Source organism: Vombatus ursinus, unplaced genomic scaffold (genome assembly GCF_900497805.2).
Source record: "Vombatus ursinus unplaced genomic scaffold, bare-nosed wombat genome assembly UNPS02014832.1, whole genome shotgun sequence".
NCBI classification, from domain to species: Eukaryota; Metazoa; Chordata; class Mammalia; order Diprotodontia; family Vombatidae; genus Vombatus; species Vombatus ursinus.
The window spans coordinates 39,183,095-39,196,928 of record NW_020954610.1 but is presented as its reverse complement, the minus strand read 5'-3'; the positions used below and the strand labels follow the sequence as shown (position 1 = coordinate 39,196,928).

Below are 13,834 nucleotides of genomic sequence, written 5' to 3'. Positions count from 1 at the left end.
GACTCTGGCTAAGTCACATAATCTTTCTGTCTGTCGTAGTATCCTTAACTATAAAATGAAAATAATAATATCACCTACATTGCAATGTTGTTTTGAGGATCAAATGAGATAATATTTGTGTAAAAAGTGCTTAGCACAGTTCCTGGCACATAATAGGTGCTAAATGAACACTTATTCCCTTCCTTCCTCCTTTTCCTTTTTCCAATGAATCTCTTACATTCATACTCTCTTATTATTCCTAAACCCTGTAGGCCCTCTTAGCAGGGATGTTGTAACAGTTTCCTTGATTCTGGTCTCTTTCTTATCTGCTCTGTTTTCCATATAGCTGCCAAAACATTCTTCCTAAGGCATAGAGCTAGCCATGTCACTCACTGCTCAAAGCCTTTTAGTGATTCCTGATTGTCTCCAGGATAAAATACAAACTATGTAGCCTAACTTTTAAAAAAATTTCAATTTTTACTGATATCTTTTATTTTTATATCTCCTTTATTTCCCAATCTATCCCTAGTTCCTCCCCTATGTGGCAAGCCATTCCTTATAACAAAAAAAAAAAAGATTTTTTAAAGAGAAGAAAAAAATTAGTTTAACAAAACTAACCAACATGTCAACTGAGTCTGACAGGATGTACAGTATTCAACATTTACAGTCTTCTACCTGTCTAGTGAAAGGAGAGAGGTGAATTTTTTTCATCTCTTTGTTGGAGATAGATTGATCATTATAATTGTATAATGTTGTTTCTTTTTTTGTTTGTTATTTCCATTTGTACTGTTATAGTTACTATATAGGTTGTTTCCCTCATTCTGCTTATTTAAGTTTTATTCCCAAACATATTTCTTATGAAGAAATAGAATGAGGGCCAGTTACAAAATAGAGTTGGTTTGGTGTGAGAATTGAGAGAACCAATTGGATTGCATCCCATCAACACTGACTCCATCTTGTGCTGCCACATGTATTATCTTCCATCTTGTTGTTTTTCTGCAAATCATTCATGGGAAAATAGATGATGTAAGCCATCTATATTTTGTAAAATGTAGGGGATGCAATTAATCATCATCTCCCAATTCTGGGAAAGAAAAGACCTTGAAACCTACTCACCCCTTCCCAACTTGACTGAAACTCACTCTTTCCCTGTCCCAACTTTGAAAAGATTGATGCAAGGCATTTTCTCACAATTTTATTTCTCAAGCAACCCATATGTCATATCTGAAAACTGGCCCAATGTCAGTCGATTAGTTACTGTGTCCTTGTTCCTTTGGTTGAATATAGACACTTTGGGGGGGGTATAGGACATTTTTTTTCTGATTTCAGGGAATTACATCTGTTTGCTCTCTTCCTGACTTGGAAAGTAATCTTTCTTCCAATTAGAAATCATATTATTTAATTTTTTATCCTTGTTTATATCCTGGTAATTGTTTTCTTTTAATGAATAAAAATTTGTCTCCCCCTGTATTCAGGGTCCTGTGCCAAGCTGAGGAGGCCTGGTCCCTATTTGTTATGCAATTGGTATGCATTGCTTAATAAATTGATATGCTCAGAATTTTGAACCTTTGTTTCAGTTATTTCAGATTTCACCTGTCACACTTTCCAAACTTCTCTAAATTCTTCATATTCTCAAACAATGAATATTTCCATATATATAGCAAAATATAAAAAGAAGGTTGTGTATAAAATGGTGAATTTCTTTTCATACCACTTATTTTTTTAAAGTACATAATACATTCCAAACATTGCTCAAAGTCTAAAAGGGGCACATGCTTAAATCTCATTATCTTTATTACCTGTTCCTCACATTCTGTAATTTCATCAAGTGGAAAAGGAGGTAGGGAGATTCAAATGACCAGGTTTCCCCTGATCAGTCTCACCTTTTGCTACATAAAACAATAATTTGATGTTATATTTTTCTCTAAGACCTGCTTGCATGACATTGATGTGATTTAATTTGTATGGTTTTTACTATTAATATAGTATATTACATGGATTATTTTCCTTATATTGAACCATCAATGCATTGCTGGTATAAATTCTACTTGATTATTTATCTGTGCCAACCTTCATCTGCCCTTTCATGCTACAGCTTGCACGTATTCACCATGCAACTCTCTCTTATTCTCTACTTGACCCACAACTTTATCTTTCTGGAGACTATATTATTCCATGACTATTATTTCAGTCATATGCTATCACTAGAAGAATAAAAAGAATGACCTTTGTTTCTAGGAGAAGCTTGAGGTCATTAAAATCACTAAACAAATTCCCAAAAGCAAACTGCTCTCCTATTGTTCAACACTGGACCTAACTCATTATCCATTTGATATGTCCAAAAATATATGCCAGTGGGCCAGTTCTATGGGCTATCCATTCAACTGCATATTGTACTTTGTACAATAGCCATTCTTCAGCTAGGTGGCTTTTCCTTTAGGGATATTTAGGCTGAACATTCTTGAGCAATTATAAATGTTATTTTAGAAAGCTTTGCAGTATCTAGGGCTTACTGAAATCAATACAATGTCATCTGCAAATGAACATTTGGAAGACCTCACAATTATAAGGAATCCTTTTCCATTTAGACTTTATGTTGGGAATCCTCAGAGATGGTGGTATATAACTTAGGTGAGCATATGTTTTCTTGTTTCTTGCTTTGCTTGATATTAGTAATCAAAGGGTCATCAAACAAAATTATCGTTATTATATCTTTTAGGGTATTTCATAAAGGAGGAGAGCCTTTAAGGTATAATTTTATTTAACTAACTCAGTTGTTTTTATAACCTACAAAAAGTAAGCACACTGAGATCTTGGATTCTTTCCACCTTTCAGACAATTGTATATCCATAAAGATGTTAGATATTGTAGGGCATAATTTGTGAAAGTGTGCCTATTGCTTTCTCATACTTTTATCAAAGATGGAAGTGTATACATTTCTTATAAATATTTTGTAGAGATTGGAAGGTAGGCACATAGTTTTGTGGTTGTCAGTATTTTTTTAGTCACCTTTAAAAAAATAATAATATCTGAAATTTTTCCCAAAAGGCTGATATCCTCCCTTGAGAAATCATCTCTCTATTCCACTAAGAAGTAAATTGGCCCTACGAAAGTGACACCAGTTTGAATTGGTAACATTTCTTTGAATTTGCAAATTTTTTCTTATAATGAAAAGGAGAATTGACCAAATCTTCCCACCCATTTTAAGTTTGGCACCTGGTAGCAAATGACCCTGCAAATGATTAATTCTGCATCAAATTCCCATAATGTGAAGGGAAAAGGAAAAAATGTATAAAACTTACATATCTATGAAATTTCTTGAAAGATATTCTGTCAGCTGACTGAGGCCTCAGGAGGACTGAGATGGGTATGAGAGGGGTACTGCAGCAAGTGTCCAAGTTTTCATCTACCAAAAAAATGAAATTCATCAGGGATGAGAAATAGTAGTTCCCCTAAAATGGCTTTCTAGTTTCCCCTTTTTATAGGAAAAGTTCCATCTCTGAGGTGTTACAGTTGCTCCCTTGTTTCCTCAGAGTGGTGATTGATGGTGAAACAAAGCATTATCTGTTGTTTTTGTACCCAGATCTACTCTTGGGGATCTTTGAGCACTGTAACTGGCGAAAAATTGAAATTGGCATAGAAAGGGAATTTAGCTTCCCCCACTATTCAAGGACATTTAGCAGGGGGATATAAGAATATCTGTTGTCTGTCATCCCAGGTGCTATGAAGCCTTAGAGCCCAGGTGGGCACTTATCTATGAAGTATAATTGTAGAGGCAGGAGGGGACTTTCTTGGATGGTTTTAAGGGTTTAAAGAAAAGAACTAAAGAAAAACAATTAAGACTATATAGGTATGCTGGATAATAAATAGGCACAGCATTCCCTGGGAGCTCTCTATCTCTAAATTGCTAGGCCTGTACTCTGGGAATGGCCTTGAGCTATTTTCTTAAATAGGAGGACAAAGGCTCTTTGATATGGGGGTTTACAGTTTTTCCTCTGGATTCTGTTTGTGAATTCTAGCCTAGGTTCTATGAGGGGAAAGAAGCCTCTGATATGCAAGGATCTTAACATGAGAAATCATTAACATATCTCTATGTAAGAATTTTTAATATAGCTATGTATGAATGTTTGTGCATATACTTTCTCTGGCAAACAATAGAATTCATTTGAGTTCCTATAGGAAGGATGGCATATGCAGTTACAGAAACTCCAAATAACAAAGCTACCCTCATACACATTGTAAGAATGGTCATAGCTACCACATTATGCAATGAATTGTAGCAGTTAAAGTTTAGTGGGCTGTAGTCTTGAAACCAAGAAGACCTGGTTTGAAGACCTGCTTCAAACACATATTAGCCTCTGAGCCTGGGTAAGTCAATACAATTATGTTGGTCTTAGTTTCCTTATCTGTAAAATGGAGATAATAATAGTATCTACTAGTGCCTGCCCCAGTTCATTCATCCATGCTTTTTTACAAAGGCATATTTACTTTATGGATATGGTAATAACAAAAGTACAAATATTTTCCCTAGGTGGCACAGAGGAGAACTTGGAGCTGGAAAGAACTGAGATACTTACTTCAGACACTTACTAGCTGTGTGATCCTGGGCAAGTCATTACAATTATGTAAGCTTCAGTTTCCTTATCTGTAAGATGGGGATAATAATAGCATTTACCTCACAGGATTCTTGTGAGGGTAAAATGAAATAACATATGTGAAGTGCTTTGCAAACCTTAAAGCACCATATAAATTCTGGCTATTGTTACTGTTATTAAAATTACATTGGAGAAGAGAAAGAAAGAATGTCATAGGAAAGCTGTATGCCTGGAAAACAAGATGAGCTAGTCATGTAACTCGAGCAAGAAAGAAATGAAAGATTGAATGAAAGGATATCTGAGCATTAAGTGATTATTATGTATAAAGTACTGTGCTTAGAATAGCTAGTGGCCAGCCCTAATACCTAGTTGCTATTCACACAACATCAAAAGAACTAGTTAAATACCCCCAGAATGGCAAGTAGATCCCTATGGAAGATTATGGGAGGAAACTGATGAGAGTCTTGACAGGATATGAAGGCATGAATGGGTTGAAATATGCATCATGGTTAGGCGAATCCATGTTGGATCCATCTAAGTATCAAAATATTCATTAATTATATCAATCGAGTTTTTTTTCCTTACCTTATATTTATCCGGTTTAGATATGAGAACTACATTTGTTTTAGAGAGAAAAATTAGGCAAAATGATACATTTTTAAAATAGTTTGTTATGTGAAGAGGGATTCTTTGAATATTTATGAGATCTGGTGTTAAATCATTAATTGTTTAATTTCACCTTCTGAGATTGGTTTATTTAGGCTATCTCTTTCCTGTTTTGTGAATTTGGAGCATTTTTTTATTTTTGTAATTACATTCTTATGAGCCTGCATCTTTTGACCATTGTTAATAGCTTTTTTTTAAAATTCTATGACATGTAATGGTGATAATAGTTCATTTTTTATAGACTCGCTTTTGTTTTCTTGTAGCTATGTATGCTATGTCTTTGATAGCTTTATATCTTTTGCATTCACTGTGATCTCCTTTTATTAATCTAGAGTTGGAAGGAACCTTAGAGGACCTCTAATATAAGACAATTATTTCATAGGTGATCAAACTGAGACCCAGAGAAGTTAAATGATTTAATAATAGGTAGTATTTATATAGCACTTTAAGGTTTACGAAGCCCTTTACATATATTACCTCATTTCATCCTCAAAACAATCCTCTGAGGCAGTTGTTATTATCCCTACTTTATAAATGAGGAAACTCAATCCAAGAAAAGTTAAGTGACTTGCCCAGGGTCAGATACCTAAGTCAGCATCCAAGGTAGAGATTTGAATTCAGGTCTTACCCTAACTTCAAGTCCAGCACTCTACTCACTGTGCCATCCAGCTGCCATAAAATCACTTGCCCAGAGTCAATTCTCTAATTCCAAATCTCATTTTCTTTTGATTAGACCATACCATTTATGGTTTTGATAAGTTGAATTTTTCTCCCTTCTTTTTGATTAAATTGTCTAATGGCTTATCAATTTATTGGCCTTTTCAAGAGCCATTTCTCAGTGAATAAGTAGTCAAAGAATTTGAACAATATTTTTAAAAGAATTGCAAACTATTAATAGCCATAGGAAAGATTGCTCCAAATCACAATAATGCAAATCAAAACAATTACAAGGTTTCACCTTATACTCAGCAAATTGGCAAAGATGACAAAAGATGGGAATAGTCAGTTTTAGAGAGGCTACAGAGAGACAGGCATGCCAATACATTTTTAGTAAAATTCTAAATGGATGTAACCATTCTGGAAAGCCACCTGAAATTAGGGGATAGAGATGGGGACTGCACCTGTGATTTCATTGGGAAAGGTTGTTCCTGGTGAGGAACTTTCTCTACCAATAAAGGGTTGACACCTTCTCAAAAACTTAGAGAATTGCCTAGAGCAGAAATATTAAACTCAAAAAACTCCAAAGTGCCACTGGAACCAGATAAAAATATAATTGGGAAAATATGTAACAAAATAAATAAAAATAATACACAAGGTAAATAATGTTAATATGTGGTTTTCTAAGTCAATATGTGGCAGGCAGATATTTCTGAGTTTGACACCAACTAAGAGGTTAATGTGTGATATGAATGAGTATGTGATGAATGTAATGAATGAATGAAAAAGCATTTATCAAGTATTTTCTAGAGCCAGTTACTATGTTAAGTGTTAAGGATACAAATATAAGTGAGCAACACAGTTGCTGTTCTTGAAAGGCTTACGTTGTAATGGTGTGTAGGACAACTCAGGAAAGAGAAACTAGAAAGGGAAGCAGAGAGTGGTCTGGAAGTGGTTAGGAAATGAAATGGAGGCCTGATTCTGGGCCAAAAAATGTGGAAAGTCATCTGTCAGATTCCAGAATCCCAGAGGCAGGGTCTAAGATGTTCAGGTGGGAGGGTTTAGTTGACTTATCCAGGGTCACAAAGTCATTATGTGTCAGAGGCATAATGTGAACTGTCAGATATAACTCTTTTACTTGTAAACCTTTTGCTGTCATCCCTTCCCATCTCCTCTAGCAGTTTGCTCCCACCTCTTTAGTCTTTAGTCTTTTCTTATTGACTGGTTCATTCTCTGCTGCCTATAAATAAGCCTAGGTCTTCTAATTACTTAAAAAATCCTTACTTCACCCTGACATCCCCTCAAGTTGTCATCCTACATCTCTCCTTCCTTTCACAGCCAATTCCTAGAAAAAATATTTACACTTGTTTCTTCCATTTTCTTCCTTCTCATTCATATCTGCCTTCCAACTTCATCACTCAACTGAAAATGCTGTCTCCAAAGTTACCAATGATCTTGAAACTGCCAGATCTAATGGCCTTTTCTCACTCCTCCTCCTTCATTCTCTCTCTACAGCACTTGACATTGTTGATTACTCTCTCCTCCTGGATGCCCTCTCTTCTCTTGTTTTCATGACATTGCTTTCTCCCGTTTCTTCTCCTACTATCTGACTGCTCTTTTTAAGCCACCTTTGCTGGATTTTATTCCAGGTTGTCAAATACAAACCTCTCATATGCATTGGATTCTATTTCTGGGTTTCACTGATCTGTTTCCTAGTCAGTTTTTATTCATTCATTCAACAAAGATTTAGTAAGCGGTAAGGTCAGAGAGAGGGACTGGACTTGTGATTTCATTGATTTAGGAAAATCTTGGATGAAGAAATACCCACTACCAAGGTGAGCTGGTGCCTTTTACACAAATAGTCTTAGATGCCTAGAGCCCTGAAAGGTTAAATCACTTACCCAGGGTCATAAGCCAATATGTGTTAGAGAAAGGTCTCAAACACAGGTCTTCCTAATTTCAAGACTGGATTTCTACCCATTATGTATGCCATGCTGTCTCAGTAAGTAATTATTTCATAATATAATTTAAAATCTGGGACACCATATAAATCCTCCTTAACCAGTTCTGTTTTTAGAATTCTTCTTGATAGTCTTTCCCGTGTCAGAATCACAGAATTACAGTCTCAAGAATTGGAAATGACCTCAAAGGGGTTATAGCCTAACCTGTATCTGAATGAGCAAGTAGTCACCCTGACTTTGCTTGAAGACCTGTAGTGAAGAAGGGAAAGGGGAGGATGTTAAGGGGAATCTTCTACTTCCTATAGTAAACCTTTCCACTTTTTAGAGAGCTCAAATTTTTAGGGAGTTTTTCCTTCCATCAATCTAAAATCTGTCTCTCTATGGTCATCCATTAATGGCTCTTAGTTCTGCTTTTTTTTGGAGCCAAGAAGAATAAGTCCCTGTTCTGCATGACAGCAGGAATCTTTACAGACCGTCTTGTCCAACCTCTTCATTTTATAGTGAAGGAAACTGAGCATTTAGGAGGTTAAGGGGCTTGCCCAGGGTTCATACAAGGAGTAAATGTCAGAAGTGAGATTTGAACCCAGGATCTCTGTCTCCAGAATGAATATCCTTTCCACTGTACCAAAAACAGCCAGCAGGTCGCCTTTAAGTATTCTCTTCTTTAGGCTAACCATCCCCAGTTCCATTGACTAATTCTCATATGATCTTGACAACCTTCACCAGCCTGACATTCTGGCTTCTCTGCAATTTATCAATGTACTTCCTAAAATGTGGGGCCCAGAAATGAACATAACAGTACAGATGTGGACTGTCCAGGGCACAGAGTATATAGTAGAACTATCACCTGCCTGGTCCTGAACATTATGCCTCTCATAATGGCTTCCATATTATGTTCTTAATATGGAGAGTTTGGAACTTCTGGAGTTTGCAGTAAACTCCTATACTCTGCCCTCCCCTCCCTGACCAGATTCTTTTCAGACAAACTGCTGTCTAGCCATACTTTCCCTGTCTTTTACTTGTGAAATTGATTTTTTTAAACCCAAGCGATTTTACATCTATCAGTATTATTAAATCTGGCCCAAAGTTCTAGCTTGTTGAAATTCCCTTAGATATCAACTCTGTCATCCAGCGTGTTAGCTACCTCTTTTGATTTGTGTTATTTGAAAATTTGATAAGCATGCCATTCATGTCTTAATCTAAGCAGCAATCTGATCCCTGGGGCATTGTGCTCAACTTTAAAATTGACATCATCCCATTAACAGACCTGTGGTTGGATTTGTTTATTCAATAAGGTCAGAACCCATATCCTTCTCTATATTTTGAATCAATCTTCATGGTATAGGAATTATCTGTTCTTTACAACCTTGGTAGAATTTGCTTGTGGATTCAACTAGTCCCAACATTTTTTGGGGAAGGAGGCAGCAGCAGGGTAGCTTCTAAATAGCCCTTTAGATTTCTCCTTCTGAAATGGGTCCGTTTAGGTTAAGCCATTTTTGGTTTGTTAATTTTGGTATTCCTCACTTTTGAAAATAATTATCTCAAATTTATCATCATAGAAATGTCTGAGGTCAGTAACTTTTGACATTATTCTTGATTTATTTTGTCTTTGTTATACTCTATTTTTTTCTTCTTTCTCACTCTGATGTTTTGTATTTGTTTTCATTTTTATTTGTTAGATTTACTAATTATTTATTAATATCTATCTTTAAAAATAGCTGGTGGATTTTTTTTAATTCAAATTTTTTATTTTCAATAATATTAGTATTTGTACTGTTCCAGGTCATCTCTCCCTCATCACCTTATGCCTAGGCTGTTGGCAGTAGCATGCTGGTTGGTCTCTACCCATTCCAATCTATCTTCCACAAAATTTCAAATTGCTGTTCCTAACATGAAGGTTTGACCGTGTCACCCTCCCCGCATCCTTACTCTCTAACCCCCCATTCAGTAAATGTGAAGATTAAATTTAAAATCTTCTGTTTGGCTTTCAAAGTCTTTCATAACCAGGGTTTTTCTTACCTTCTAAGTCTTTTTACCACCTTATTCCCTCCCACTCACTCTGGAATCCAAAGATACTGGTCTCCTTGCTATTCCTTGCAGAAAAGCCATCTGTGTTCCATTTCTAGGCATTTTCACTGTTGCCTTACATGCCTGGAACCCTATCTCTTCATCTCTGCTTTCTGGCTTCCTTGGCTTCTTTCAAGTCTCAGGTAACACTCCTACTTTTTGCAAGAAGCCTTTGCCAGTTCTCAACCTCAATGCCTCTTAATCTTAGAGCTTTCCCTTTGAGATCATCCCCCATTAATTCTGTATGTATCTTGTTTGTGCGTAATTACATGTTATGTCCCCCATTAGGCTGTTAGCACCTTGAGAACAGGGACTGTTTCTTCCTTTCTTTGGATCCCCAGTGCTTGGCGCATAGTAGATGCTTAAAAAAATGGCTAATGACTTCACTTTCTATCTTCTGTCAGTGTGTTGCTGTGTTCTTTTTCTAGGCTATTAGAGTGAAGATTCAATTCATTAAGTTTCTCTCTTGCTTTTTTGTTGATATAGACATTTAGTGCTATAAATTTCCCTCTGAACATTCTTTGGCTATATCTTATAGATTTTAATAGGTCATATCTCTATTGTTATATTTTATTCAATCTTCCATTGTTTTTATCATTTCATCTCACCTGGGTATTATAAAATATTTCATTTTTAGATTCCATGTATGTCTTTTATTCAATCTCATTATTTACAGGCAATTTTACTCCATTATTAATAATTCAACATTCACAGTTCCACTTTGAATCCATCCTCTTTTGCTCCCCTAGATCAGACCCTCCTGCAAGAATCCTCAAAGTGGACTTCTGACTTCCAGTCTCTTTTTCTACCATCTATCTTAAATGAAGCAGACAAAATAATCTTCCTAAAGCACAGGTCTGACCTTGTTAGTCCAGAGGCTTCCAACTGCTTCTTGGGCAAAATACATGCTTCTCAGCTTGGTATTGAAGGCCCTTTATGGTCTGGTACCAGTCTACATTTTTAGTTTTGTTGTACAAAGCTTACCTTCATTCATTCTTACATTTCATCCAAATCAGCCTCACTGCTATCCATCTCTGCTCATGTGCCTTTACACAAGACATCTGCCCTCCATGTCTCGAATGTACCCCTTGCTCTACAAGGTAGAGAATCCTTGGCTTCCTCTGAGACTCAGCTCAAGTGCCAGCTCCTATGAGAAGTCTTTTTTGATCCCTCCATTCCTCCTCCTCAAATAATCATATACCTATTTATATATTTACAGGTTGTATCAGACCTTTTTTCGTTTTTCTTTGTATCCTTAGTACCTGTAGCACAATGCAAGGGTGCAAAGTATGTGCCTCCTAAGTGCTTGTCTTCTTGTATTAGATTATGATTTGTAAACATAATGAATAAACCTCTGCTTTTCTATTTCGAGCTATATCATTTTGCATACATTTCATGTGCATTCAAAATGTGCTTTTTCCAATTGGACTCTTTACATAAAATTATGAGATCTAGTTTTGTTAATACTATATTTATCTCTATAATTATAATTTATCCCTTTTTTGGATTTACAGTATTCTGATAGTGTGGCATTAAGATTGTTATTACCATTTTTTCACTGTTTCCTATTGAAAGATTATAAGCCTTTCCTTTAGGAATTTTATCGTAGAATTACATGTCTGTGCATTTAAGATGAATATGCTCTCATTCTGAAGAGAATCTCATTTACATACTTAGATGTTTTATGGTTTGAATTTGACTTTGTCTGATATAATCAGTGTAGCTGTCAATCTTCATGACTTGGCTGTTGCATGGTAAATTTGAGAATGCCTTTTTTATATACATTTATTTGAATTCTTTTGTAGTAAATGTGTTTCCTTCAACTACTGTAGACTTGAATTTTTAAAAAAAATACATTCTGTAACTTTTTCTTTTAATTGGGGAATTAAGTTTATTTACATTTAGCTATAAGATATATACACTTATCTTTTCTTCTAGAATTCCTTTTAAATTATTATTCAATTTATTATCAAGAAACATTTTTTTCTTATCCTTACTATTTGTGTCATTAATTTGAACTGAATAAAACTATTCTTAACAAAATTCTTCTAATATTAGTGTTTAGGTTTCTTTAAATTGGATTTCTTGTTATTCAGTTGTGTGACTCTTCATGACCCCATTTGGGGTTTTCTTGGCAAAGATACTGGAGGGGTTTGCCGTTTCCTTTTCCATCTCATTTTACAGATGAAGAAACAGAGGTAAATAGGGTTAAGTGACTTGCCCAGGGTCACACAGCTAGCAAGTGTCTGAGGACAGATTTGAACTCAAGTCTTCCTGACTCAAGGCCTAGAGCTCTATCTACTGTACCACCTAGCTTCCCTAAATTGGATTTACCTTTTGTCAAAGATAAGTACTTTGACTTTAGATTACCTTGTTCTTATTCCCTGCATATCGTATTTTTCTCTTTGTTTTTCTTTGTTTATCTTAATCCTTCCCTAAAACATAACAGTATTTTAGCCAATATAATATTCTGAGAGTTGTCAGATTTTGTTAGGTACTGCTTTTTCTTGCTTTGAGAAGTGTGAACATACATAGATACGTACACATACATACATACATACATACATATATATGTTTCCAACTTGGGAACTTGGTTGTTGCATATGTCTTTCTGCAGATTTTAAATCAGACAAACCCCCAAAGTCTGATCATTTATCTATCATTCTGGCCTTCATACAGCTCAAATTCTATTTTCTACAGGAGGTCTTCCTAAGTCCTTCCAGCTACTTGAATCTTCTCCTTTAATTTAACCTCTTAATTTAATTTAATCTGTTCCTTCTTTTCTGATGTGTCTTTCATGTAGACTCTCCTATTGGTAATATCCGACCCTTGAGAGCAGGACTGTTTTTGCCTCTCTTTGTATCACCAGTGCTTAGCACTGTTGGGCACGTTTTAAGTGTTTACTGAATGCTTGTTAATTAATAGGTAGAGAATTCTGTTCTCATCCCCAATGCTTCTTCATTATGTATGTTACTTTCCAGTTTTTCCAATTGTCCCTTGTCTTCTTTGAGAAGTTCATTTTCAGCTTGATTCATGTATTTTGTTAAATTATTTTTGTGGGGTTTTTTCCTTACCTTGACAGAATTTTTTCCTTGTCCTTGTATTGTTGGGAATTTAGTGATAATGTGTCTAAGAGAATTGAATTGTGGAATCTATGATATCATTAATGTGCCCTCCTTTCAGGCAGACTGCAGCCTAACCATGTTTTCTCTTCCTGTATGATTTCTATATCTTATCCTAATTAATCCTCCATAAAGGATCTAGCTAATGTAATACAGATCTTTCTCTGGGTTTTTTAATATTTGTGGAAATTAGTGAAAGACTAAGGTTCTGAAGGCTGGGTCAATGACCAAAAAGATGGAGGACTAGATATTTTCTTCAATCTTCATGACCTTTAAATGTCTCCAAAATAGGAATTATCTATCAGTGATAAAGAAATTTCAGTTGTTTTCATGATCTACCACAACAAGATCCCAAACAAGATAAAAAAAGAAAAAAAGTGATGAACTAACAATAGAAATAGCCCATTTATTCCCTAACTCCCAATGAGTACTCACCCATCACCCCTTCCCCCCCCCCACCTGAGGGGGCATCAGGGCTTCACAAGTTGACCAACAGGTTTACAGAAGAACTGACCTCCAAAACCTAACCCCTGCCTCCTTCTCCCTCCAGTGCCATAAGGGAACAAACAGGGCAGAACACGTATATGCTTCCACTAAAAGTTAACTTTACATCATGACACCTCCCCCCTTTCCCGCATTCCCCATGCTCCACAGTATTGAGGAGATCTGAATTCCCAACCACAGAAATTTGCTCAGGCCATGATAGGATAGCAACATGGCTGTGCCCTATGCTGCTGGGCCAAAGAACAGAGGAACAAAAGGAAGTGGGGGGTGGAGAGGGTCAGGG

At 35.9% G+C, this 13,834-nt stretch overlaps 1 protein-coding gene across 2 annotated transcripts in view; it reads left to right on the top strand.

The window, feature by feature from the left end:
* Window positions 1–13,834, top strand: part of CUNH9orf135 (chromosome unknown C9orf135 homolog) — a 149,353-nt gene that overhangs the window by 29,112 nt on the left and 106,407 nt on the right. The window lies entirely within an intron of this gene.